The sequence below is a fragment of the Vicugna pacos genome, chromosome 3 (assembly GCF_048564905.1).
Source record: "Vicugna pacos chromosome 3, VicPac4, whole genome shotgun sequence".
Taxonomy (NCBI): domain Eukaryota; kingdom Metazoa; phylum Chordata; class Mammalia; order Artiodactyla; family Camelidae; genus Vicugna; species Vicugna pacos.
The window spans coordinates 42,279,477-42,307,393 of record NC_132989.1 but is presented as its reverse complement, the minus strand read 5'-3'; the positions used below and the strand labels follow the sequence as shown (position 1 = coordinate 42,307,393).

Below are 27,917 nucleotides of genomic sequence, written 5' to 3'. Positions count from 1 at the left end.
CATCCCCATGTCCCTTAATCTCCTGAACCTGTAACTTAAAAACAAAAGACAAAGAAAAAACTGTTTAAATGAAATGTTTATTTACTTGGGAGAAAAAAAAATGATTGACAGTGTTTTCAGTTTACTCTAGAAAATCTGTGCATAATTTATGCCGTATGTTCTGATTTTACTACCCAGAGATTATCGATAGGCTTGACTTTACCGAAAGTACATCTGAAATAATCTGATGAATTTATAAAATTGGATTTACTCATTCTGGCAAATCAGTAAGAATTCATTGATGTGTTCCACATTTTAAAAAGCAGTTTGTTTCCAGAGCATAGCTTGCCAAATAAGAGCTGTAAAATAGAGAAACCATTTGCTTCAAGTGTGCCTTGTCCTTTTTATTTGTTGGGGGCACTGGTGTTGGAAGGTGCTGCAGAGTGGAAAGGAATGGGCTGGAACGACAACTGGAGAAGCCCCACAGAGTGTGGTGTTTAAAGATCTCCATCCTCTATAGACAGCTGCTAGAAAGGAGACAGAAAATCCAGGTAATAGGGGGACTGCTAAAGGTCCCCAACAGTGATTAGAAGGTCTGATACATTTCTCTCTGACATCCGTCCTAGACCTATGTTAGAATTATGAGAATCATTTCCCTGGATATCTGCATTCATTAAAACCCAAAGCTAAATGGTCAGAATTGGGAAGTATCTTTAGCAAATTCCAACCTCTCCCCCCGCCCCCAACTCTAGCTCCCCAGACTACTTAAGTCTCACAGTAGCACACCCATTGTTTCCTCAGTTTAACTCCCCCACTGAAAGAGGGGCCTTTGATGTTCAGATGGCTTGTAAAATACAAAAGTGCTTTAATTCACCAATCACCAATGGCATGATCAAAGTAAATTCTTTTTTAAAATTTAAAACCTAAGTAGTCTCTTTTTCTTTCTAAAGAATATCTAGATCTAGATTAAACTACTGCGGACCCTTCTGGGCCTACTGCTGTTTAATGAATTCAGTGGTTAATTTAAACACAGAAGCTCTGGGGTGGCTGCACAGGGGAGTAAAGACAAGTTGAGGAAGCAGAGAGGGCTCCTGAAGGATGGGGTTAATTTAATAAGAAGAATTCATTATAGTAAAAGTGAAGTCTTGCTCATAGCTTCAGTAAATCCAGGACATAAGTACAGGATGGCCTCTGCGTTGACTGAGAATTCAGTAGATCTTCATAGGGTCCTGTGGCTTCCAGAAAGGCTCCTGTGGCTGTGGTTGCAGAACAGAACTTTGTCTAGGCCAAGGGAGGGAGCAGTCCGCGTTAACTTCGACACTCCCTGAATTGTGTCTGGTTTAGGAATGTCAGTTCAGGAAGGCAGTCGGGGCCAGGAGGCAATCACAGTGTACGCACAAATAAGAGCTGGATATTTGTCTTGGCAGTAAACTGACTCAAGTACATGAAGGGCTTCCCCATCTCTGTTAATACTGGCCCGACCTCCAAAAGATAACGACATTCATTCACTTCTACCTGCTTTGCTATTACTCTTTACTTTCCCCATAATCCAGTCTCTTTTCAATAGCCAAAGTACCCTTTTTAAGTGTAGTTCAGGTCATTCCACTACCCTGATTACTTCTGGTTTTCCAGTTGCATTCCATTGTGGTTAGTTAGAGTCCCAGCTCCATCCTCTGCCTTTAGCACTTTCCGAGATCCGGCTCCTGCCCATTCTTCTGACCCCGCCTCTGCCACTCTCTCCATGGCTTACAGTTCTCTAACCACAAAGCACGCTGTTCCTGGATGCGCTGGTAGCACATTCCTACCTGAGAGCCCTTCATGTAGCTGCCTCTTCTGTCTGGAATCCTCCTGCCCCAATTTTCTCCAGAATGGGTCCTTTTTTAAGAAAAATTATTCAAATGTCAAGGTTTTTTTTTTAACTTAAGAGTTATTTAGTTTTTTAGTTGAACTACAGTCAAGTTTATAATGTGTCAATTTCTGGTGTACAACATAATGTTTCAGTCATATGATACATACATATATTCCTTTTCATATCCTTTTTCATTTTTATTATAAGTTACTATAAGATATTGAATATATTTCCCTGTGCTATACAGTATGAACTTGTTGTTTATCTATTTTATATACAGTAGTATCTGCAAATCTTGAACCCCCAGTTTAGACATAAATGAACCTATTTACAAAACAGAAACAGACTCACATAGACATGAAATGTCAATTTTAATGTCACTTCCTCAAAGTGGCACTCCTGATCACTCAATTTAAGTACCTCTGTTGTCTTTATCAATGCAATGTGTGTGATTTTTGTAGGATTTACGACACTTAATTTCCTTGCTTCTTTGTTGTCACTCTGTACCCTCTCCACATTAGAATATGATATGATGAAAGTGAAGAGCCTGTCTAGTTTGTTGACTCAACACTGGCATTTAATAAATACGTGAAAAAAAATTTTTAAAAAGTGAGGAGGCCCTAGGAATGGAATGAGTATATTGAGTTCACAGTCAGTAAAGATTATGCAGAGGCTATAATGGATGGAAATAATATACAGGATTTCATTTAATTGTTCAGTTGCTATGTATTGATCATTTGGTATTTATCAGTCACTGTGAAAGGCACGTGGTTATACAAAGAGGGAAACATCAGTGCCTGCCCTTGCCTTTCCTCCAGCAGTTTACAGTCCAGAGAGGAGGAAGATGTGAAAAAGACCTCACAAGTACAATGCGATGTGGTATTAGATCTATACACAAAGTGCGATGCCAACTCAAGTTTCACTGAAAGAGATGGGGTTTAGGGTAACTGTTGAAAGAAAATGAGGCATTTTCCTGCTGGATTAGGTATCCAAGAAGGCTTTCTTAAGTAAGACAGCAATATAAAGAGGGCATGTATGTTCTGAGAATTGTAAAGAGCATGCGGAGATCAGAGAGAAACAGATGAGAGATGAGAGAGTGAGAGGTAGGGAGGAGCCAGTAGGCACCAGATCAGGAGAGGTCTTTTAATGCTTCCAGAAGGAATTTGGATTTTATCTTGCAGCAGAGAGGAGCCATTGTACAATGATCAGATTTTCATTCTGGAAAGATGGCTGCAGTGGGAGGAGACTTGTTGCAGAAGGCTGGGCTCAGAGGTGGTTTGGAGTTCTATTAACAGTCAAGGATGATGGAGGCATAAATCGAAGCATTCAGAGGCCATGGGGATGCATAGAAGAGACGGAGCAGGTAGTAAAACTGGTATTTAGGTTGGCCTCCAACTCTGTGATTCAAACGTTGTTACAAGTTTTAGAAGAAAAAGAAAGAATCTAGACTTAACATCCTTGTTTCCTCTTTCCCCTTCACCCACACCCAGTTCGTCAGCAAGTCTTTCCAGTTCTGCCTCAAAAGTTATCCTAAACCCCTCCCTTTACTCTCTCCCTACTCCCATCCTCCTGCTCTGAGATACCACCCCTTTTGTCTAAACTGCAGGAGCTCCTAGTGATCTCCCTTTTTCCATTCTAGTCCCTCAATAATCCATTCTCCACACAGCAGCTGTAGTGACCTTCTGAAAAGTAAATCAGAACAAATCAGTCCCCTGCTAACAACTTCACTTCATGTTTGGCATTAAATCCTAAAGCCTTTCCCTGATCCAAAATGCAGTCTTTGCTTATGACTCTGCCCTAATCTTTTATTTTCTTGAAAATTTTTTAATTGAAGTATAGTTGATTTAATATGTTGTGTTCATTTCAGGTGTACAGCAAAGTGATTCAGTTATACATAAATATTTTCTTTTTCAGATTTTTTCTATGAAAGATTTTTTATAAGATACTGAATGTACTTCCCTGTGCTATATAGTAAGACCTTGTTGTTTATCTATTTTTTACATAGTAGTTAGTATTGGCAAATCTCGAACTCCCAATTTATCCCTTCCCACCCACTTTCCCCCGATAATCATGTTTGTTTTCTATGTCTGTGAGTCTGTGATTTGTAAATAAGTTCATTTGTGTCATTTTTTTAGATTCCACATATTAGTAACATATAACATTTGTCTTAGTCTGTCTGACTTCACTTAGTAGGATAATCTCTAGGTCCATCCATTCGCTGCAAAAGGAAGTGACTTTTGAATTGCGTCTTGAAAGACCTGATGTAGAGCGAAAAGTACCTGCTTATTGCTTAAATATCTCACTCAGCTATTTTTTCTTTTCCTTTTTTTAAAGATTAGAGTATAAATAAATCAACTACACTCTGCCCTGATACTGAAATTACCCTACAAGTCAGCCTTCTTGGCTTTACTCCCTTCCTTTGTCTGTATTGTTCTTCTTCCAGATCTTTTCATGTTTCACCCCTTCTTGTCAATCAGGTCTTAAATGAAATCATGCTACTCCTAAGTATAATTATTTGTGTGTGTATAAATTTGTAAGTGCAGGTGTGGAATATCTTTCTTCATTGTAGTGTAAGACCTTTAAAAGCAAAAATCTTGAATATCTTATCTAGTGCTCAACACAGTGCCTGGAACATAGTAGAATGTGGATAAATATTTGGAGAATGAATAAATAAATGCGAGAAAAGAGGTCTCTCTCGGTGCCATTTGCTCTCCTTTTCCTGAGAGGAGTTTAGGGGAATCCCTTTCCCTTCTTTGTCTCATTTTGCCTTTCTCTTCCATCCTGAAGTCTCCTCTTCTAGCTGAGTGTTCCAGGAGGTGCAGGTGGCTTTTGTTTGCAGATGGAAAACTGGCAGTCCTCCCACCTTGCTGTGTTTATACTGTTTGCATGGAGTAAGGCAAGCCACAAATCTGCTGTAAACCTTACAGATGAGATTGGAGAGCAGAAGGAGGGGGGAAGAGAGGGAGATTGTTTTTCTTCAAGGCCATGTGGCTTAAGTCTACAGTGACCACAGTCCCCTGCACTGGTGGTTTTCCCAGTGTGGTCATGCTCTTTGTGATTTATTTGTAAATAGTTTAGTACAGATGTGTGATAAATGCAGTTTGTAAATTAATGACTACACAATCTCAGGTGTTTGGTGAACATTTGAAGTGCCCCATTCAGGGATCCATTCTCCAGAGATCTCTAAAAAAATGATTCCAATGTCATGATTTAAAACTCTACATCTGAAGATACACTGATTAGCAGCAGACATAATTGAAATACTTTTTCATTGGTGAAGTGAGTAGTGTTGAAGACATTCAGGTTGCTAGAAAGATGCCACCTAAAGATACAGGCATCTCTGCCCTTTGATGATGAGAGCCCGGACCTGAAATACCTGTTCTTCCATGAGCAGTGCACCCAGCGAGCCCGGCAGCCCGACAGCATGCCAGGCGTAGCCCTCAGTTTGTCCTGGTCCTGCCGTCCACTGTCCCTTAATGCAGGCTCTGGACACATGATTCAGGGACCAGGTAGGCTGATTTCACAATCACAATATTACGTGCTGACATCACAGTGAAGCTTTCTGATAGAGAGTACTAATCAGAGTGCCCAAAAGGCAGAGAACCGACCTCGCTGAGCTTACCGGAGCAGCATGTGTAATGTGTTTGCACCTGCTTCCTAAGAAATGTTTACACTCGCGGTGGGGTTTTCTCTGAGGATTATTTCCACTGCTATTTATTACTCCTCATGAGGTTGTGGGGGGAGCAGGCAGATAAGTCCATCCGTGCATTCTCAGCAGCTGTCTACATTTATTAAGGAGGCCCACCATGGTGAACGGCAGATTGACCTAGGTTACTTCAGAGGTTGTGCCCAGCTCTCTCACATCACCCAGCGACCCGTGGTCCACAGGCATGGCTGAGCTGGGCAGCTGCTGGTCCAGAGAGGGCCCACGGGAACTGGGCACATGATGCTCATTGCTCTGCTTGGTCACTGTGAGCTGCACATGTGGACACCTTGCCTAGGAAGACTAGGGGAGGCCGGTTAAAAACAAGCACAGCGCTCTCTACCACTTTGCTGTACGTTTAAGTCCTCGCAGTGATATGGCTACAGGAAATCTCAGTGTCGGGCTTCTGCAATGTTTCCCAACCTTAAGGAGATTCGTGTCTAAATTTATAATTTCCTGATGTCAGCAACTTGCTAATGCCCATCGCTCCTTTCCAATTTGACTTTGTTTCTCTGCTCATTCAGTTTTCCTGAACCAGCCTTTTCTCATTGCACCATTTCTTAAACTTGTCTGTTCAAGAGAGCAGCCTCCTTCTGTTAATGGTTCAACTGGTTTTCTTCATAGTTGATCCTGCAAAAGTACACATTTTCAGTAGCCTCATGCTGTAGAAGGGGAGGATTATATCTAAAGACCAGCCACTTAGCAAATTAATGTTTTCAGTTCATTAAAGCAAGTTGCAGTTAAAATACCAAAATGTTCTATGACCTCCCAAGTTTATATAAGCCCTCCCAACAATTTCTTTAAGAGAGTCAATTTAGCAGAGTGGGTAAGAACATGGGCTTCTGAGCCAGACTGCCTCAGCGTGAACCCCGGCTCTGATAGTGGCTAGCTGAAAGATCTTGGGAAATGCAGTTCACTGTGCTGCAACTTCCTTACCTGTATAATTGCAGAAATAGTAGTGACTTCTTCATAGGGCTGGTGTAAAATTAAATTTGGTAAAGCTGGAGAAGTGCTTAAAGTACTGACTGAAACTTATATTTTTAAAAATACATATATGTATATATCATCAAGGTCATCCTTAATGGAAACTTTGATAGGCAGGAAGCTGATTGTAATGGAAAGAATGAGTGGACCCTATTTGCAGCATATCTACCCACCAGCTCTTGACCTTGAAAAAAATAATTTGACCTTTCTGGGCTCAGTCCTCTCCTTTATAAATAGAGATTGGCCTACCTACCCTCCAAGTCTCCCAATAATACTAAAATGTTGTGATTCTATAAATTTATTCTCCATCCTGGAGTTTAAAGAAAATACTTTCAAAAAGAGTCTTAAAAAGACATAATAAAAATAATAAAAGTATAAATGGAAAGAGAAGATGGTGTTCAAATTTCTTTTGACATTGGGTCCAGACGTGGCCACTAGCCTGTCCTTTCTAACTCATCCTACCCCTCGCTTTTCATTTTTCTTTTTAATCTAGGCTGGCTTTGGGCAAGCATGTTGTTAGAAAGACGAAAAAGAAAAAAAAGCTTGGATTGAGGATAAACAATGTGCAGGTGGGTTTGACGTGAGTGTAGGAGAGGTTATGTGCAGGCCCACATCTTGCCTGAGAGAAAATCAGTGTCCAAAGAAAGTACCTGAAGTCAGGCCAGTGGTCTTATCGAAAAAGAGACCAACTTCTACACCTCATGGAATTGGGACTAAGAAGGCTGTTACTTATTTTCTTGCTTATTTAAAAACACGTAACTTGTACTAGACAACTAGACGTATTCACATATGACAAAGAACTGTCTCTCCTTCACCCTGTGGTAAACCTATGCATTGGGTTGCCCTTTTCAAATGAGTTCTCCTTTTGACCCCTTTCCAACCTAGCTGTGCCTTGGCGGCCAGTGCAGTCTAAAACCAGGCCTTACCCTGTCCTGAGAAGACAATTCTAACTATTTCTGGTTCTTACAATCCAATTAAAACATGATTAGATCTAAAGAGACATTTTTCCAAAGAAGACATACAGTTAGCCAACAGGTACATAAAAAGATGTTCGACTTCATTGATCATCAGGCAAATGTAAATCAAAACCACAAGATAATACCTCACATGTGTTAGAATGACTATTGTTAAAAAGACAAGAAATAGCAAGTGTTGACAAGGATGTGGAGAAAAGGAAACCCTTGTATATTGTCAGTGGGAATGTTAGTTTTGTGCAACCATTATAGAAAACAGTATGGAGTTTCCTCAAAAAATTAAAAGTAAAACCACCGTACAATCCAGCAATTCCTCTTCTAGGTATTTATCCAAAGAAGAAGAAAACAGTGATTTGAAAAGATACCTGCACCTCCCTGTTGATTGCAACATTATTTACAATAACCAAGATATGGAAACAACATAAGTGTACATTGATGGATGTATAAAGAAATTGTGGTATACACATACTGGAATATTATTCAGCTATAAAAAAAGAATGAAACCTTGCCATTTGTGACACCGTGGATGGACCTCGAGGGCATTATGCTAAGTCAGACAGAAAGATAAATACTGTGTGATCTCTCTTATATGTAGAATCTAACAACAAACAAACAAAGCTCATAGATGCAGAACAGATTGATGGTTGTAGGAGGTGGAGGCAAGTGGGAGAGATGGGTGAACTGTTTTTATTATGTTTTTAGTTTAAGTTGAAGAAAATTAAAAAAAAACTTTGTGTATAAAATACAAAATATTCAGCTTTTAAGTTTTATCTCACATGGGAAACCCTCTCTTTTCTGAAAAGTGATTCTATTTGCTAAAATATTAAGTAATCAAATAATAGAATGGCCAGCTTGAACAGCACTTTACAGACTGTGCATTTATCCCTCCCTCTTGCAGAGGAGTTGAAAACGTTAGGGAGAGTCTTCTTAGCAAAAGGGCTGTTGTGTAAATGGTGCACTCGGTACATGATCTCCGTGCAGGAAGCTTCATTAAATCCTCTCATTCATCCTGAGCTTGACCCAAAGCCAAGCAAGGCTCTCTGAGCGTCTACTCTCTCAGGCACGTGATGAAAACCTTGCCTACCCCATAGCTGTGCAGTGTAGTTTAATGAGACATTGTCTATGAACCTGAGTTACAGACAGAAAACATTCTTACAATTGGGTGATTAGTTTAAGCTCCCAGCTCAATATGCCTAATGACCGACTCTACCTTTGTAGTTGGAAACAGTTCATCTTTCCCCCCAAAGCTTGAAGTTTCCCATTCTTTTCGTCCTTTCTGTAACTCTACATTTTCTTCTCACTTGAGACATCATTAACAGGACTCATTCGGTGATTTCTTCTGTGTAGTAATATGTGCTTTTTATTATCACCTTTCATGATCTGTAATCCCAGTACTTCTGAGCTTCTTTTTCCATAGCACTTGGTTTGTACACGTATAATGCATGAGGTAAATTGTAGAAATCAACTGATCTCTTTATATAAAGCAAAATCTCATGCAACAAATTTAAAAGTTGTGGTGCTTTGGTCAGAAACTGTGAACTGTTGAATGACAGCAGTAATTTTTGTTGCTTTTTAATGAACCTGACTTGTGAACTAGAAAACATCCAATTAGGTGATTATTTTAAGCTCGCACCTAAATATGCCTTAATGATTGACTCTGCCTTTATAGTTGGAGACAATTCATCCTTTCCCCAAGAAAAGATGTTGCGGTTGAAAGAAAATAGGGATCATTTCTTCCCTGTTGGCAGCACAGGGAAAGCTCCTCTCCTGATGTCAATGTATTGGTGCCCACCATGGTCGCAGTCCTCCTGACAAACCTAGAAAAAATACTCTAGATGATTATTTTGAACAGTAAAGATTTTAAGAGCTATAAGCTACAAAGAGTTGGCCTCATAGGAAAGTGTAAAGGGCACTGTTGGCCTGGAGTTGGGAGCTAAGCTGACATGTTGCTGGTAGCACCACCATTCATGAGTCCTGCACCAATGGCCCCATAAACAGCAGCATTCCACCCAGGGGACCCCATCTGCCTGCTTGCTCTGTAGATCATATCCCCTGGGCTTCTAGTCCCAGGAAGCGTGCTGCCCTGCTAATGATGAAAAGGACAAGTACCTTCAGGGACATAAGTGTGTCAGATGAATTCTACCTATTGCTTGAAAACCTAACTCAACCTGTGAGTTCTTTAATGAGAATTTACCTTACTGTATCCACCATTTGATTTTAAGTTTCATTGTACAGAAAGAAGGTGGGACTAAGCGATTTTAACTAGGGCTTGTAGAGAACTTTTGAGGAACCAAGCACTTGCTAAGGCATCCTTTCCTTTACTCTCACATTATCCCTGTGAGGGAGGTTCTGTTTTTATAATGAGCACATTGAGATTCAGAGTTAAGTCACTTTTCTGTGTTCCCAAACTAGTCAGTCATTGAGCCATTTGGAAAATATACTCTGAAAACAAACATCTCATTCACTAACTTTTAAAATTGTGATACTGTGGAAGATTCTATTATAAAATGAACCAGTGGTACACATGTTGTATTACTCAGGGCTTTCTGGAGAAACAGAACCAGTAGGGTATATGTGTATGCATGTACATATACATATGTACATACGTGTGTGTGTGCATGTATGTGTAGAGAGAGATTTATTGTAAGCTGTTGACTCACACAATTACAAAGGCTAAACCCCAAGACCTGCACGTGGCATGGCAGGCTGGAGACCCAGGAGTGTGGACATGTGGTTCCTGTTTGTATCTAAAGACCTGAGAACCAGAAGAGCTGATGGTGAATGCTCTACTCCAAAAGCCAGTAGGCTTGAGACCCACAAAGAGCCAGTGTTTGAGTCTGAATATGAAAACCAGAGAAGACCAGAGTCCCAGCTCCAGGCAGTCAGGCAGGAGGAGTTCCATCTTACTCAGCCTTTTTTGCTGCCTGCAGACTTTCACCTGATTGGATGAGGCCCACCCACATTAGGGAGGGCCATCTGCTTTACTCTGTCAATTCCAATGTGAATTTCATCCACAAGTACTCTCAGAGACACCAGAGTAATATTTGACCAAATATCTGGACACTCTATGGCCCAGTCAAGTTGACACATAACGTTCACCATCACACATGTGGTGTGTGGTCCTCTGGCAGTCAGCACTGGGGTTTCTTGCCTGCTGACCCTGTGCTCAGCTCCCTGCCAGACACTGGAAAAGACTGAAGCAAAGTGAAGCATACCATATCTGCCCTGGAGGGACTGGTGAAGACAGGGCTGATCTTACCATCAGAAGGAAATGTTCTTTGGGCCTCTAGAGCAGTGCTGTCCGCTAGAATTAGAGCGAGAGCCACTAACACGAAGCATGCATGTAATTTTGGATTTTCTAGCAGCCACATTTTAAAAAGGCAAATTGTAATAATATATTTTATTTTACCCAGTATTCCAGAATATTATCATTATAACATGTAATCAACATGAAAATTATTTATGAGGTATTTTACACTCTTTTTTAAAAAAAATTCAGTCTTTGAACAGTGTGTATTTTGCAGCTACAGCACATGCCAATTCAGAACAACCGCCATTCAGGTGCTCTGTAGCTGCACGTGATGAGTGGCTGTTGAATTGGCAGTGTAGCCACCACGTCTGCTGTGAGTGCTCTGTCTTCACTTACTGTGTTATTGTCTGAGAACCAAGTAACTGAGAGTCTGGAGGGACAGAGCACCTGTTCGGAGGATTGACTGTAACAGAACTGAGGTCTAAGTGATGCTTCTCAGGACAAGCTGCCTGGTAATCTCAGACCTGGATCATCGGCAGTTACTCAAGATCTAACCAGTCTGTCAAACTACGTTGTTACAAGGTGATCTATTTTTTTTCTGGACCAGAATAGGCTGATTCTTGGGCTAAACCTGCTCCTAGATACTACTTTTTGTTCTACATTACTCACGTCCCTTCTCTCCCCAGTCACACTTACTATTGCCACATGAGGAACTCCTGGGAGAGTGGATATTGGCATATGAAAGAATGAGCCAAATCACGCTTTCCACAAGTTTCTTATACTGAGAAACAACCAAGAGTGAGAATACTCTGGAATCATAAGATTTTGCTGATTCCCATCAAATGTACATAGTATGCATTTCTCTCACTTACACGTCCCACCAGCAGCCCCCTTTTAAATAAAGTTCTGTCGATTACCCTGAGGATACCTTATCCATCCCCACAACATACCTCTAAAGTAATGTGAGAATTCTGTTTCTGGTCAGCTTCTCTCCTTGTCCCATTTGGGTTATTGATATAAAGATGCTGCGTGAGCCCTCTTCCCTCTTTCTTAATGAGGCTTTCCCAGGCAGACTTTCTCAGAAAGGCATCTCTGGGTCTGTTTGCCCAATCACCCCCATTCTTCACAGTCTGTCTCCTCCAGTTCATGAAACTGCCCTTGGCGATGGCCTTTTTTTGTGTGTAACACTTTGAGGGTGGACAATGTCACTGATACTGTGTATCAAGGAAAAATCATCTCACCTCTCAAGGGCCCTTAAAAAGATAGGGGCTGACTGTGAATTTTGAGGTAGAATAGATTTAGAACCCAGTGCTCATTGTTCTATCATGGTGATTTGCTTAGAACATTGTACTGATTAATAAAGCAGAGAATAAGTTTGTTTTTTTTTAAATTCCCTTGGTCCTCTTAGATAAAAATTATTTTATTTTCCCTGAGAAAACAATATTCCCTGAATAGTGATTAAACTGTTTTCCCCTTGAGGAGAAAAAAGAATTTCATATCCTGTTAATATTCACATTAAAGTCAAACCTAGTTATGTCATTTGTAGCTGAGTCAGGCATTTGGCTCTAGATGCAAAGTGTTGAGTCAACTTAGAGTTAAATTAAAAAAATAAAACTATAACTTGATAGTTAAATTATTTTTTTCTTGATGTGGAAAACCAGTGTTCCTTTTTCTCTCTCAAGAAGCTTTTATGACTGTTGTTTCTTTGTGGAAGAATGTCAGGTCCTTTGCAAGGAGCTCCCTCCCACGCTGCGGCGGAATACCTGAAATGCCACTTCCTTCTGATCCCACACTCAGCACTTCGTATTTGATGTGGCTCAAATCACGTCAATCACCTCGTTTACTCCTTAAAATGCACACCGTATGCATTAACACTTACCAAAGCGCGTGTGTCTTGGCAAACCATCTAAGCCAAATTAGGGCAAAACACAAAAGGCTGATGAATGGAGAAAAGTGTCCAGTCCAGTGCACCAACTCATCTGTCATGCGTTTGCTTGCCTTTCCTCCTTTATATTCCTGATTTCTGTCACCAGTTTTTATTATTCACATACATCTTTATGGTTATTATCCTTCCAACACTGAATTTCTAGAATTAGATTCCTGCTCTCCGTTCCTAAGATTGTCCAACATCTTATACGAAAACAAGGAAAATGGGCTGTGCAGCTGCAGATGTAATTGTGATAGCGTCTCTCCCCTTCTGCCTAGCCAGCCTTTGATTTCTGCAGTTTGCTGGGTTAATATGGGTTGATATGAAACCACCTTTTCGCAAAGACCAACCTGACTCCTTTTACTTTTCGCAGGGTGGGTCAGGGCTTGTGTAGGTGATACTTGAACCAAAAGAGCAGAGGCAGTGGGTCATGTTCAAGGGTGCCTCCTGGGGAGCTGAGGACCTTAAGGCCAGGATCACTCATCCAAATCCAGCCTGATGCTCTGAGTCCAGGTCTCAGAGGTCATTTCTCTGCAGCTAGAATCGGTTAATCTAGTCCCTGTGAAACAGCACTTGGCTGGTGATGGTTGCTGCCAAGCTAGACAACAGTGGCTTATTTTATTTTGACTGTGTTAGAGTTCAAGGTGTGGAATTTCATTCAGGAATGTGGATGCAGCACAGAAGGGCTATTCCCACTGGCAGGGTAGCAGATGCAGAACAGGAAGGAGAAGCCAGTCTTTCTCTCTCAGTCTCCCAGCCATCTGTGGGGTTCTCTGCAGCTACCCAGAGAGAGGAGGCACACAGGACCCTCCCATTGACAAAGTTTGCCCTCAAGTCATAAGCCCATCCACAAAGTCTTGAAAACTTAATAGGCTTGTCCTACAAGCTATTTTTATCAGTTATAACTATACATACAGAGCACCCTCTTCTCCTTAAGATGTCTCTTCTTGTCTTTCATGTTTCTCCAAGGAATTGGAAACCATATTCTACATGCTACACACACTGAATCTCAAATGCTCAGTTTCCTGCTCATTTATTCTGATTATTTTGAATCGTCTCTGATTATATGACCTAAAGCAAGGGCCTACACTTAACCACATAAACTTCTCTACAAGCATTTGGCAGGATATAAGTTTCAATTAATTTTCCAGTTACCTTTCCTAACCTCCAAACCCACTCTTCACTGTCACCTCACACGTGGATTGTGCTTAAGGGAACACAGGTTAGAGGTTTTAAGACAGGCTCTGGGACCTGGGACCTAGGACCCTTGTTGCAGTGCTTGCACAGGCTGGGACCTGGCACCCTGGGTTGCAATGCTTGCACCAGGACAAACATCCCCTCAAGCAACAAAATACAAAAGCTGTAAGAGACTAAAAATAACTGAGTGCATGTGCAGTTGGGATAAGTTATGAACAAGATACAAAAAGACCAAAAACCTAACTGCCACTTTCAAGGTGCTGAGAACAAAAGCAGAGTACCAGGAGCAGAAGCAGGGTACTGCACACGATCCCTACTGTCAGTACCATCAAGGGGTGGGAGGACCACCTAAGCCACCCTTGCACTCTGACCCCTGGACCCGCCCCCTACCCTCACCCCATTTAAGGGACCAGCTTGCCCCTCCTTCAGTGAGCGAGCAAGGAAACCTATTACTCGTTTTTTCACACACTCCCCCTTGCTGCAGCATAAGTCCCAATAATGCCTTGCTTGGATTTCTCACCTGATGTGTTAATTTCTATTGATTAAGGAGACCAAGAACCCTGATTGGTAAGTTTCTTGCAAGTTCTTAGCTCAGACTTTTCCATTTCCTAGCTGATTGGTAAAGTCAGAGGTTTTCTCCCAGTGATTCTTAACTCTCTTTTTCACTGGGGTCACAGACCCACTCTAGATCTGCTGAATGCTGTAGATCCTCTCCTCATATAATTGTACGTGCAGACAGATTCACACTTGCAGGTTATTATGACTCTGTGGTCTCTATCCATGAACCCCAAGTCCCTCCATGAACACCAAGGGTCAGATCAGGTCACGGTAAGAAAGTCTTACCTCCTGGTGAAAACAAAAATCTGCCCATCACATGGTAAAATGTGAAGACACAGATGTCATAGTGGGAAATCATTTGATTGCTTTGGGTCTTATTTTTAGTAGCAGTGAAAGTAATAATTCTTATAATTTAATCAATTTGGATTCAGAATTCAGAGGTATGTCCACATATTAATTTAACCCCCACAAAAAAGAGTAAAGTTGAGGGTCACTCTTAGACTTTTCCATAATAGCATATGCAAAAGTTATTTTTCTGGTTAATTTTGATTCACTTCCCCCTCTGGCTGATGATGGGCTGTTCATCAGAAACATTAATCTACAAAGAATGAAATGGAGCTTCCTTGTTCTTCGTGTTTTGAGAGTTTCTGCTATTTCTAAGAGCGTCTGATCCAGACAGTTTTATCCTACCACTTTTTATTTCCATTGAGATGGAAAAAAAATTTATAGTTATTTTTGAATCTGTGAAGGGTCATAATAACCAATCATACGAGCCCTGATTCAAATTGTAATGTGCTTTTATTGTCTCATAACTTCAAGCAGATCAGCCTGAGCAAAGCACTTGACTTTAGTTCTATAACATTGAAAATATGGATAATAATCCTTCTATTTTCTATCAAATTTTAGTCTTTGAGACAAGAATGTGATAACATATTATAAAGACTGATTTATCTGGCATCTTATTAGGATTCTCTCGACTTACTACATTTGAAACCACTCACACAAAACCAGTTGATATGTTAAGGGAATCGTTAAGGTCAAGTTACATCCACAAATGTTTTATTGTCATGTGTCATATTTTACTCCCAGTGTTTGAAAGTTGACAATTTATATTTGATAGTTCTTAGCAGTCTGTACTAAGAACACGGTAACAGTTTTACTATTAAATCAATTGCATAGATAGCATAAAACTTAAAAATACAGAAAAACACAAAGGAGAAAATTAAAAGTACCAATAATCCTATCCCCAGGGTCTATGTATAATGAGAGTGATTACTCTCTATGGGGAATTTTAACCTCTGTCATGATAGCAGGAACTTTTAATCTTCAGTCATCGATCGTGTTGGCTTATGCGTTCTTCTTTTATTTCAACATAATTTTCCTTTTTAATTCCTGCTTTTTTAATAACTATGGACTACTTTTGTCATGTATATATGATGCATAAGACTATTTTGGGGGAATTAGACAAATACTTTTTTAATTGAAGTATAGTTGATATACAATGTTGTGTGTAGTTTCTGGTGTACAGCATAGTGATTCAGTTATATACATGTACGCACATATTCTTTTTCACATTATTTTTCATTATGAGTTATTACAAGCCCTTGAATATAGTTCCCTGTGCTATACAGTAGGATAGCAGATGCAAACTGCTAAATACAGCATAGACTATTTTTATTTAAAGTCAGTATAATATATTGGATAGGAGTTTGGACTTCTGAGTCACCTGTTGTTCCAGAATTAGACTTGCCGCATTCACGCCATGTGAACTTGAGTAAGTTGCATCTCTCCTTTGTCTCAACTTTACCTCCTTTGAAATGGGGACAGTCATCATAACAGTGTCATAAAGAGAAACAATCATCCTAATAGGGAGTGCGTGAAGAAATGCATGTCAAGTTCTTAGTGCAGTATCTGGTATTTAAAAACTGGTAACCATTATACCAGCTATTACTGGGAATGTTGGTGGTGCTTTTGAATAAAAGCTTTTGTCTTTTCTGATCACAAATTTTTAATGCTTATTATAAACAATATTTACATGTGCAAATTAGGAAAAGGAAATGCCGTCTCCTAAATAGTAGCTTCCTTCCATCTTTTTTCTACCATCAACAGTTTACAATGTTAAATTTTTGCTATGGTTGTAATTATAATTATATATACATACATACATATGCAAATCCATATACTTTGTATAGATAATTTTTAAAGAGATCATATTAAATGTTCTGTTCTATAAATTCCTGAATTTTTCACTTGATCAATGCCAGAAACCTTTCCATGTCAATATTAGTAAATATTCTCTTCATAAAGGTTTTGTACATTTTTTCCCTATAATTTAAAAATTCACATGTATTTAAAAATTTTGTAGCTGCCATGAAGGAAAACTGTTGATACTGGTATTTTTGTCTTATATCCAGTTCCGTTACTGGATTTTCCTCTTTGTTTTCTTAGTTTTCTTAACCTTGGATTTTCTAGGTAGCTATTATATCAAGTGTAAAAAATATAATTATGTCTCATCTTTTCTAATACTTATACTTTTTATTTTTCTTACTGCATTGGACAAAACTTCTATTATATGCTGAATAATTATAAATGGTATCTTCCTCATTATACTCTTGACTTCACTAGGAGTGCTGCATTTATTTAAATGCTAAGTTTGTTTGCTAAAACCTTAGAGTCATTCTGAGTTTTTCTCTTTCATAATTCACATTCAATCTATCAGCAAATCCAATTGGAAATACATATGCTCCAACAACTCAAAATATACAGTCCAGTTACTTGGCAGTATCTCTGCTGCTGCTCCCTAGATCGAGCCGCCATGATTTTTCTGCCTGGCACTGCGGTGGCCTGGTAAGGGGTCTGTCTATACCGACCTTTTCTTCTTTACCATCTATTGTCCCTAAACAGAGTGATCCTTTTAAAATGTAAAGCTGAGCTTCTCAATGCCATGGATTAAACTTTCCAGGCATTGTAATCATCTTTAGAATAAATTCCAAATTTCTGCAAGGTTGCACGTGATCTGACCCCTGACAACCTCTCCAGCCTCATCTCCTAAATCTCATACCTGTCATTATTCTGCTCTCAGTCATGCTAACCTGGCTTTCCTGTTGCTTCTCACCACACCAACCCACCTTCTCCCTTCAGTCCCTTCTACTTGATATTTCCCTCTTTGTGGCATATTCTGTAGCCAGATATTCCTTTACCTCCTTCTTCATTTTATACAGATCCATTCTCTAATACCTTCTTAGAGAAGTATTTTCTGACCACCTTATCCGCATTGTTGTCTGTCCTTTTACTCAGGTTTTCATTGTCTTCCTTCCTTCCAGTTAAAAATACTTGGCATTATATTATCTAGTAACTTATTTATTTGTTTATTGTTGTTTCTTCTGTAAGGATATAAGCTCTCTGAAAGCCTGTCTTTTATTTTGCTTGTTGCTTATCTTCCATGATGACAGAGCCTTAGGGCATAGTAGGTATTCAATGCATGCTACTTCTAGGATGAGTAAATTAATGGTTACAGCACTTCCCAAATGCCCTTCATGGAAAATCACATTTACATTAACATTTTAAAGACTGAGAAGTCTGGCAATTCTGTTTAACCTCGTTTAAGAGTTTCCTGTTTCACATAATCATTTGAACATGAGAAACTTTTTCCCCAAGATACCGCTATTATGAGCTAGTAGAATATTGCTCTGTTGAACCTAGGCCTGGGAACCCCACTCTCTTGTTCTTATGGGGATAAGGGTCCTTCTAGCTTTAAAATTAAGTGGAAAGGTTAAGCTTACACTTATGATCTGAAACAGTTAAAGTAAGAGCATAAATTATTTCCTTGAAGGCTTGAGTGAAATTTAAAATATCTGTATCTGGTGTCAGTGGTTAGGACTGTAATTTTGACAGTCTTCTGTGTTTTTCTAAGATCCATTAAGATTTTATATCCCTTCATAAATAACTAAATTCAAATATTTTTTTCTGGAAATTCACTCAATATGGACTATCTAGTTTAGGTGGTATAATTTTTATATAACATTCTCATACTTTAAAGCCTTTGTGTACATGCGTTTATGACACTTTTCTCATTTCTAAATTTATACGTGTATGTTTTTCATTATTTACCTACATTTGGTACTTTGGTAGATATCCCTGAGTTTGTATATTGTATCATTCTCTATTACTTGGTTTTATTTGTTAATGCAACTGTTTATTTCTTTTGATGGTAAGAACAACAGTATATGAGGAAACCACAAGGGGTCAAGAGGAGGGAACTGGGGTCAGGAGCAGGGCATGGGAGGCAAAAGCACATCACTGAGCATGATTCCTGAAGGCAGCAGCAGCACTAGAAGGGGTTCGGTGGACCACCCGAGCTCCCTCCTGTCCAGCCTAACTGTGGTCAGCAAAAGCATGAGAAAAATCTTTTGAACCATGATACAGTTAAGCAGTTACAAACACCATTACAGATATCAATCAGATGGTCACCAATGACAATAGGGTCCTGCTCAGTTAACATTTAAGATTTTCTTGTTGTCTTTATTTTCTGCAGCTTCACTCTGATATATCTAGCTATGGATTTGCTTTTACTCATCCTCTTGTTTTTTTAGGTCTATTGAATAGACTTACTCTGTTTTCAGTTGGTCTGTTTTCTTTCATCAATCTGAATTCAGACGTCAGTTTGCTTTAAACACTGCTTCTTTCCTCTTTCTCTGGAGCTCAAATTAATGTATGCGTATGCTAGACTATCTTTTAATGTCTCTCATCCTGTCCAATGTATCTCATATTTTTGTCTCTCTACACATCATCCCATTCTAGTTTCTTCTAAGCTATTTTCTAGTTTATTAATTTTCTCTTTAGTGATGTTAAACCCATCTATTGAATTCTTAATTTTATTACTGTATTATTCAGTTTCTACAATTTCCAGTCAGTCTTCAAATTCTTAGTGTCACATTTTACTTTTTCTAGTGGCTTATTATAGTACTTATATTCAGCTTTTATCTCAGTGATCATAGTAACCATAACTGTATTACTTTCTACACCTGATAATTCATAATAACGACTTTTTTCTGTTATCTATGGTTTGTGTTGATTTTGACTATTGTTTTTTTTATGTGTCATATGGTCTTTTATTATTTGCTGAAATTTTTATTTGAAAAGTTATTTTAGAGAAATAATTTGAGACTTTGAATATATCTTCTACCAGAGAATTTGATTTTTTAATAACAGGTACCTAAAAGTGAAAGCAGCCTAGGACCAAGGCTTGAGGATTTTCTGAGCTACCTACTTGACCTACCACAGTGTCCTAACTGAAGAGTACAGCCCCTTAATGTCCTACCACAAGTACAGTGTGTGCTATATTAGGTTTCTACCTTGGTGGGCACTAAATTCAGACCCGTCCTTCCTGAAATCAGAGCTGAAATTTACATGAAAAATCTGCTTGCCTTTAAGCCCTTACCCCCCAAATAGGCAAATTGTTGTAAAAGTGACACCCAGGAAAGAGGAAGTATTCTTCAGGGTATTGACTCCTGGTGTCTTCAGCACCCTAAACCTTGCCCCCATCTCAGTTTAAGGAACTCCACCTCTCAGGTGCTTCACCTATATGGGCAAATATCCCTGAAAACAAGTGCTCTAGTGGATCTCTTTTTGCTGTATCTTCTCAAGAAGAGATTGCCTAATATCTTGTTGGATCTTTATGTTGGATCTTTATGTTGGATCCTTTCTGGCTTATTCACTAAGTGTTTTTGTGGTCTTCAACAAAGGTTACAAATTACCTAGTCTGCCATTATTGCAAATGGAAGCCTATTTTTAGGCTTATGTGTGTGTAGTATGTGTATAGCAATTGGATTTCTTTTAAAAACTCATTTCTAGTACCAGTCTGTTTCAGTACGAGCTATTTCTTCTGGTTGCAACTCATTATTCTCCTTTTAAACTGTGAATTTTCATAATGTCTGATGATTTTTCATTGGCTACTCATATTGAAAGCAGATCTAGACAGTTGAGTATTAGTAACTGATGAAGTCTCCATTGGCTGTTGGACTTCATCACTGTGGTTTGAAATATTTCTGGGTGTATTTAATGAAAATAGACAGGTAGGTCTGCCCCATCATGAGAGAGTGTATTCACTACTTGGATTTATGGATGAACCTCACCTCCACGCGTTGGGCAGTTAAACCAGCAGTGGCGAAGAGGTGGACACTTTCCATGGTCAGCACCAACTGGCATTACAAGAGATGGGTTGGTATTTCCTTCTGCATCACTCTCAAACTTACGGTTTCCACAGGCCTTTGAAGACTGTTAAGAATGTGGGCAGTGAAGCCTCATTACCTGAGTTGTGATTTATTCATTGTATAATCTGGGTCAAGTAATTTATTATCACTATATTTCATTTTCCTAATCTCTTAAGTGGTGATAATAATAGTACCTACCTATCTGAATATTATGAGAAGTAAATGAGTTAATATACGTAAAACAATTAGAGCAGTACATGGCATTTAAGTAATAAATGTTCAATAAATGTTAGCTGTTATCATGTCCCCATGTAAGCTTTTAAAACATGTATTTAAAATTGCTTTTCTCAATCAATGTCTAAAGTAGAACAAAATATTTTAACTTTCTCAGACTATTAGAGTAACCTGAGTACCACAGTTCTAGATCTTTCTAGATAACAGATAACTTTCTGGCTTTAATTTACATTTTTATGTCAGATTATTATATTCTAAAATATTCTTTTCGAATTTCTTTGTTGTTGGTTTTTGTTAATCAAGTGTTACATTTAATCAATTAGATAATTGGCACTTGGAAATTTTGCTGTTCAACAGAAATGATTTCATTTTGGCGTCTAAAACAAAAGGTGTAATTTGTAGCCAGTAGGGCTGTCCTCATTTTCTGATGGTAAGAATGTTGAAGTCTGATAAACTTTAAATGACTTATTCAGTTATAAGCACAGTAATGTGTTAAAAGCTCTAGTTGAAAAGGTAGACAACGTCAGTAATCAGAGGAGCAATTTCACCAGAGATGGAAATTATAATAAGTAATTGAGTGGAAATGCTAGAAATTATATTAGGATGTAAATTCAGGTTAAATGAGGTCCTAATGGTAGGGGCTCTAATCCAATAGGATGGGTATCTTTATAAGAGACATCAGAGAATGAGCTCACTCTCTCCTTATCTACATGCACGTGCACCGAGAAAAGCCTATGTGAGGACATAGTAAGAAGGCAGTTGTCTACAAGCTAGGCAGAGAGCCCTCACCAGGAACTGAACTGGCCAGCACGTTAATCTGGACTTCTAGCTTCCAGAACTGTGAGGAAATAAATTTCTGTTGCTCAGGCCTCCCAGGTTCTATTGTTTGGTTCTTGTTCTGTTGTTGTTGTTATGGCAGCTTGAGTGGACTTACATAGTTGGGTAGATGTTATGGATAATTCCAATTAGGAGAGAAAATCTGAACTAATGCATAGAAGAAAGAATAAGGGTGGTTTGTGAGGGTATGTGCAAGTGGATTAGTATGGCTAGAACATTAAAACAGGACTGTGATGAATGAGGAAGAGTGAAAAATAATGATAAATGAACTAGGCCATTTTGTAGAAGTCCTTAAATTCCACACTAAGGAACCTAGGTTTTATCCTAAATCAAATTCTGTCATAGATCAGAATTAAATAGTGAATTCGCAAGATGACATTTATGGGGTTTTTTAAAATTATCATCTTTAGTCAACAGTTGTAGGTTGTTTGAATGATAAATTTTTTGTGGACATAAATTGAGGGTGAGAATATCATTAGGAAGCTGTTCCAGTCTTTTAGGTAACAAATGATTAAGACTTAAACTACCATATTGGAAGTAAAGAAAGAGCTGAAATGGATCTAAATACTTTTGTGTAGCTAAAATAGCAGCTCAATGTTCTCCTTGAGGGGAAATTTAAGAGAAAGATAGATCTAAGGGGTTCTTTGCAGGCAGAGATGGATCCTGATTTTCAGGGGCCTGAAGCATACACAATTTGGGAGGGTCCTCTTTATGGGAAATATTACAAAATTATAGAATATTTTTTTTACCCCCCTCAATTTAGCTCCATGATAAATTTACCTCCACTGGCCAATTTTATGCTTGAATGTCAGGGTTGATCATGTGCCGGTAACTCAGCTAACATTCATAGGGCAAGAGCAAGGTTAGGGAAGAAGACAGTCAATGGGTTTAGTTTTGGACATCCCATGTAGACATCAGAGAAGCAGTTAGAAATGTTTGAAAGGATGCTTGATATGACAGTCTGGATTTTCTGAAATCTGAATTTCAAGAATAAGTGTACTAATTTAGGAGTCTTCAGAGAATAAGTAGAAATTAAAACTAAGAAAAAGAATTAGATCATCCAGAGGAGATAGGAAGACTGATAAAGAACAAGTATAAAATGCTGAGGAACACTAACATTTTAGTGTAGGCAGAGGCTCAGTGAAAGAACAGTGACATTTTAGTTCATTGATCTAGGTAATAAAGTCCTAACAAGAGCAGTGGTGATGGTTGCTGAGAGGAGGGGTGTTGTTTCAGAGATTTTAGTTGACCAATAAAACTAGAAGAACAGTTTGACAATGGAAGGATGAAAGAAAAGAGTGAAATAAGGATGATAATGAGTTTGTACTATTTGGGCAAGTTGAGTAGATGAAATTGTCATTCACTAACATAGGAAGTCAGACAGATGAACAGATTTAAGGGAAAAAATGGTTAATTTGTAGTACTTCCAGAATATCATGATAGAAATGTCTGTTAACAGTTGGAAATATATCCAATAATTGCTGATTTTGAGCTAGATATTATCTTTGCCTTTATTTTCCAATATAAAAGAAAAAAGTTCCAAAATGTTGTGTCACTTGTCTAGTGTTATATAGTAACTGGAGCTCCTGCAGAAGGTGAGCTCAGAATCATCAGCCAGTCTGTGGTGTTTTAAGCTCTAAGAGTGGGGACTACAATTGTAAGCTTATTTAGAAGATGTCCACAGACAGGATCCTAGAAAATACCAAGGACCAAGAGAATAGAGGGTGAGAGCCAACCTAAAAGCATCTGCTCTCTATTCCTCTCTCCCCTCACTTCTTGGCAAGCACCAAGTTATTTTCTATCTCTGTGGATTTACATATTCTGGATATTTTCCACAAATGATATTATACAATATGTGACCTTTCAAGTCTGGCTTCTTTTACTTAGCATAACATTTTTGAAGTTCATCCAAGTTGTACTATATATCAGTATTTCCTTTTTATGGCTGAGTAATATTCTATTCTGTGTCTATACCACAACCTATTCATCTGTTCACCCTTGATGGGCATATGCGTTGTTTCCACCTTTTAACTATTACAAATAGTGCTGCTATGAATATGTACATATTATTTGTTTGAACACCTGTTTTCAGCTATTTGGGGGTATATGCCTAGGAGAATTATTGGCTCATGTAATAAGCCTGTGTTTAACTTTTTAGGGATTCACCAACTGTTTTCCACAGTGAGTGAACCATTTTACATTCCCATCAGTAATAGGTTTTCTAATTTCTTCACATCCTTGCCAACGTTTCTTATATCTTTTTGTTTGATAGCCACCCTTGTAGGTATCAGGTAGTACCTCATTGTAGTTTTGATTTGCATTTCCCTCATGGCTGATAGCATTGAGTATCTTTTCATCTTGTCAGTGAGTGATTTGTATATCTTAGAGAAATTTCTGTTCAAATCTTTATTCATTTTTAATTGGCTTGTTTTTCTTTTTGTTATTGAATTGTACATGTTCTTTGTGTTCTGAAACTCTTATCAGATAAGTGATTTGCAAATATTTTTATCCAGTCTGTTGGTTTTCTTTTTGCTTTCTTCCTTTGCTGCACAAAAAATTAAATTGATGTAGTCTAATTTATCCATTTTTTTCTCTTATTGCTTGTGCTTTTGGTGTCAGTCTAAGTATCCATTGCTAATCCAATGTTGTGAAGACTTGATCCTGTATTTTTTTCTAAGTTGTATGATTTTCATTCTTAATTTAGGTCAATTTCCATATGTACTGTGAGGTAGGGGTCCAACTTCTTTCTTTTGCATGTAGATATATAGCTGCTCTATTCCCATTTATTGAAAAGACTCCCTGTTCCCATTAAATGATCTTGGTACCCTTGTTGAAAATCATTTGGCCATGGAATTATGGTTTTATTTCTAGACTCTCAATTCTGTTTCATTGGTCTATATGTCTCTTCTTATGCCAGTACCACACTGTTCTGATTACTGTAGCTTTGTAATAAGTTTTGAAATCAAAAATGAGTCCTCCAAATTTGCTCTTCTTTTCCAAGATTGGTTTGACTATTTAACTTGTTTCAAAATTGGCTTGAAATCCCATATGAATTTAAGAATTAGCTTCTCTATTTTTGTGAAAATGCTGATGGAATTTTAATAGGATTGCTACAGATTGCTTTGTAGATCACTTTGGGTAATACTGCCATCTTAACATTAAGTCTTCAGATTAATGAATATAAGCTGTCTTTTTCTTTACTTATTTCTGAAAAATTTCCTTCAACTATCCTATACTTTTCAGTGTACAAATCTTTTACTCCTTTGGTTAAATTTACTCCTAGGTATTTTATTCTTTTGGATGATACTGTAAATAGAATTATTTTCTTAATCTCCTTTTTGGATTATTCATTGCTGGTATATAAAGCACAACTGATAAGTTGTGTTGATCTTGCACCCTGCAACTTGTTGAATTTGTGTATTATTCGTAAGGGATATTGACCTTCAGTTTTCTTATCTTGTGATATTTTTGTCTGGCTTTGGTATCAGGGTAAAACAGTTCTCATAGAATGAGTTAGCAAGTGTTCCCTCCTGCTCAGTTGTTTTGAAACAGTTTGAGAAAGATTGATGTTAATACTTCTTTATATGTTTGATATAAATTACCAGTGAAGCTCAGTCCTGAACTTTCCTTTGTTGGGAGGTTGATTACTGATTAAACATCTTGTTATAGGTGTGTTTAGATTTTCTGTTTCTTAAATCAGTTTTGATAATCTGTATATTTTTAGAAATTTTTATTTCTCTGGGTTATCTAATTCGTTTGTATATAATTATTTATAATATTATAATCCTTTTTATTTCTGTAAAGTCAGTAGTAATGTCCCCATTTTCATTTCTGATTTTGATTTTGTACATCTCTCTTCTCTTTTCTTAGTAGTAATGCATATAAACAATATCTTCAGACACTTGCATAATCTAATGTGATATAAAAATATCTGTCATTCCTGTTAATGGCAAAGTCATAGGTACTTAGTATTAGTTGTGTTAGTAATTAAAGGAAATAATACATTTCAGTTAAAGGTTAGTGAAAATAAACATGCGAATTTTTTTCCCACTGAAGCTCATAAACACACAAAATTCTATCCTCAGACCCTCTGGAGGCCTAAGGACCTTAGGTTAAGAACCCTTATTTAACACATTAGTCTTCAATTTAAAAAACACTGCTCTAAGCCATTGGGCACATGTTTTTTCCGGGGTTAGAGGAAGGAGAATGAGCAGTCCCACGTAGCCCCTACAACAAGTCATCTCCAGCCTAGAGAAAAGACTTACTTTTCCCTTCCAGTGACATCTGGGTTCCAAACTGGAATCAAATCCCAGTGTCCTGACGGAAGGAAGAGGCTAAAACTCTTGCCTCTGCTGCTGATGTTATTGCTTACACTTAGAAAACAGCTTTGGGGAAAAACCCTTAGGTATTTAGTAAGACTAGAAAAGAAGGTCTCATTTCTGAGGCTTAATTAGTATTTGTGCAGCACCAAGAGGTCTGTGTAGAAATAGCCTTGAGTAAGAGCAGATTAGTGTTTTTAATTATTATCATTAAAAATAAACATTTACAGGAAATTGGGCTGAAGGCCATCTGGCCCAAGCCCATTCCTAAGAGAGGCCATGAAGCACTAAAGGAGTGGAGAGGGGAGCATGGTGCAGAATAGATGGGACTATTTATAGTTTTTCAAGGCTCTAGTTTAAGTCATCAACTGGAAAGGGCATTTGAAAGTTAAAGCAGGCATCAGGAGATGCAATATGAAGAATTAGTGAGTTTTGTCTTTTTTTTTTAATTTTTAAGAAAAATGTTCATACTTTAACATAAAATGTGGTGATAAATAATTTCTTTCTCCTCTCTCCTGTATATATATATAGTCTTTGTTATTTCTTTTAATTGAGAGATGTAAAGTAAGCATTTTAAACATTATTCTATTCACATGTGGCCTTGGCAGGCCATTTTATTTCAGTGACTCTCTGTGAATATTTATCCTTAGCTACTTCCTTGGTGATACATTGATGAAGCAATTACTATTAGTCTAGTTATGCAATGTTTGTATTTTTAAAAACATAACTAATTCATTATTTAAATAATACAAAATAATATTTTAAATATAAGATTGAATTTTAAGGTGTTAACTTTATTAGATCATTTCTTTTATCTACATTTCTTAATTACTACAAAAGTATCATTCGCTTATAAAAAAACAAATCAGAAAAAGGATTGAATATTATTCTTTACCATTCATAATAGATTGACCAAAGAATACTGTAAGATCTAATGAGAGTTTGGTGAGAGGACTCCCTCCTACTTTGGTGTTGGGGAGTAAGTTGCAATTTATGTCAAGAACCTTAAAATAGGCACACTATTAGACTTTGTCGTTCTAAGTCTAAGAATTTATCCTGAAAAAAAGTCATGAGTACAGAAATATATTTCAGTGCAAATATATTCACCATAGTATTATTTATGAAATTAAAAACTAAGACAATCCAAATATTATGTAACAGAGGTTGGGATATAAGGGATGTAATATTTATTGGCCATTAAAAATAATATATATTAAGTGTTTGTAATAACATGGGAAATGCTCAAGTAACTGTGCAGCATATAAAAAGGGAAGTGTGTCTGCACAATGGTCAGCGCATAATCCCTTAGCTATGTATTTGGGCAAGTTGCTTAACCTCCCCGTATCTCAGTTTTCTTATATGTAAAATGGAGATGACAGGAATGTAAAATGACAGCAACTCCTCTGTACAATGACCATGAATATTAGGAGGTAGTATATATGTCCATTGCTTAAACAGCACCCAGCACAGAGCAAGTGCTCCACAGATGCTATCTGCTGTTACTATCATCATTACTGCTGGTTTATCAAAGTAGATTCAGGGGAAGAAGCCACAGATACCAGCAAAGATAAACGTTCTTTAATGTGGCAAAAGATCCCACTTACTGCACAAAGGTGGCTCTGCTGGATAATAGACACAGAAGTACTCCCAGTCAGAGGGTCAAGTTTCCCTTGCCTTCCACCTCCACAAAGGCCAGTACCCACCTGCTCACAACCACAAAATCATCGTCACAATCCCAGTACACTCCTAATTGATCACTAGAAGATCAAAAGTTGAATTTGATCTAGTTTTTCAGGTGTGACTTCCCTCTAGAAGGCTCAGGCTTTAGAGCTCTGAAGCTTATTTCTGCATTTACATATTAAGTGAATAAACCAAGATGAAAAATTATAATAAA

At 38.0% G+C, this 27,917-nt stretch overlaps 1 protein-coding gene and 1 long non-coding RNA gene across 4 annotated transcripts in view; one reads left to right on the top strand and one right to left on the bottom strand.

The window, feature by feature from the left end:
- KCNN2 (potassium calcium-activated channel subfamily N member 2) overlaps positions 1-27,917 on the top strand; it is a 364,774-nt gene that overhangs the window by 145,270 nt on the left and 191,587 nt on the right. The window lies entirely within an intron of this gene.
- Positions 59-5,305, bottom strand: LOC140689532 (uncharacterized). 2 transcript variants are annotated; one of them, XR_012064576.1, is made up of 3 exons: positions 5,205-5,305; positions 1,785-1,854; positions 59-506 (listed from the first exon to the last, which is right to left on the bottom strand). It is a non-coding gene; the product is annotated as an uncharacterized lncRNA (long non-coding RNA). The 2 variants fall into 2 exon arrangements; XR_012064577.1 differs by having other exon boundaries at positions 59-503.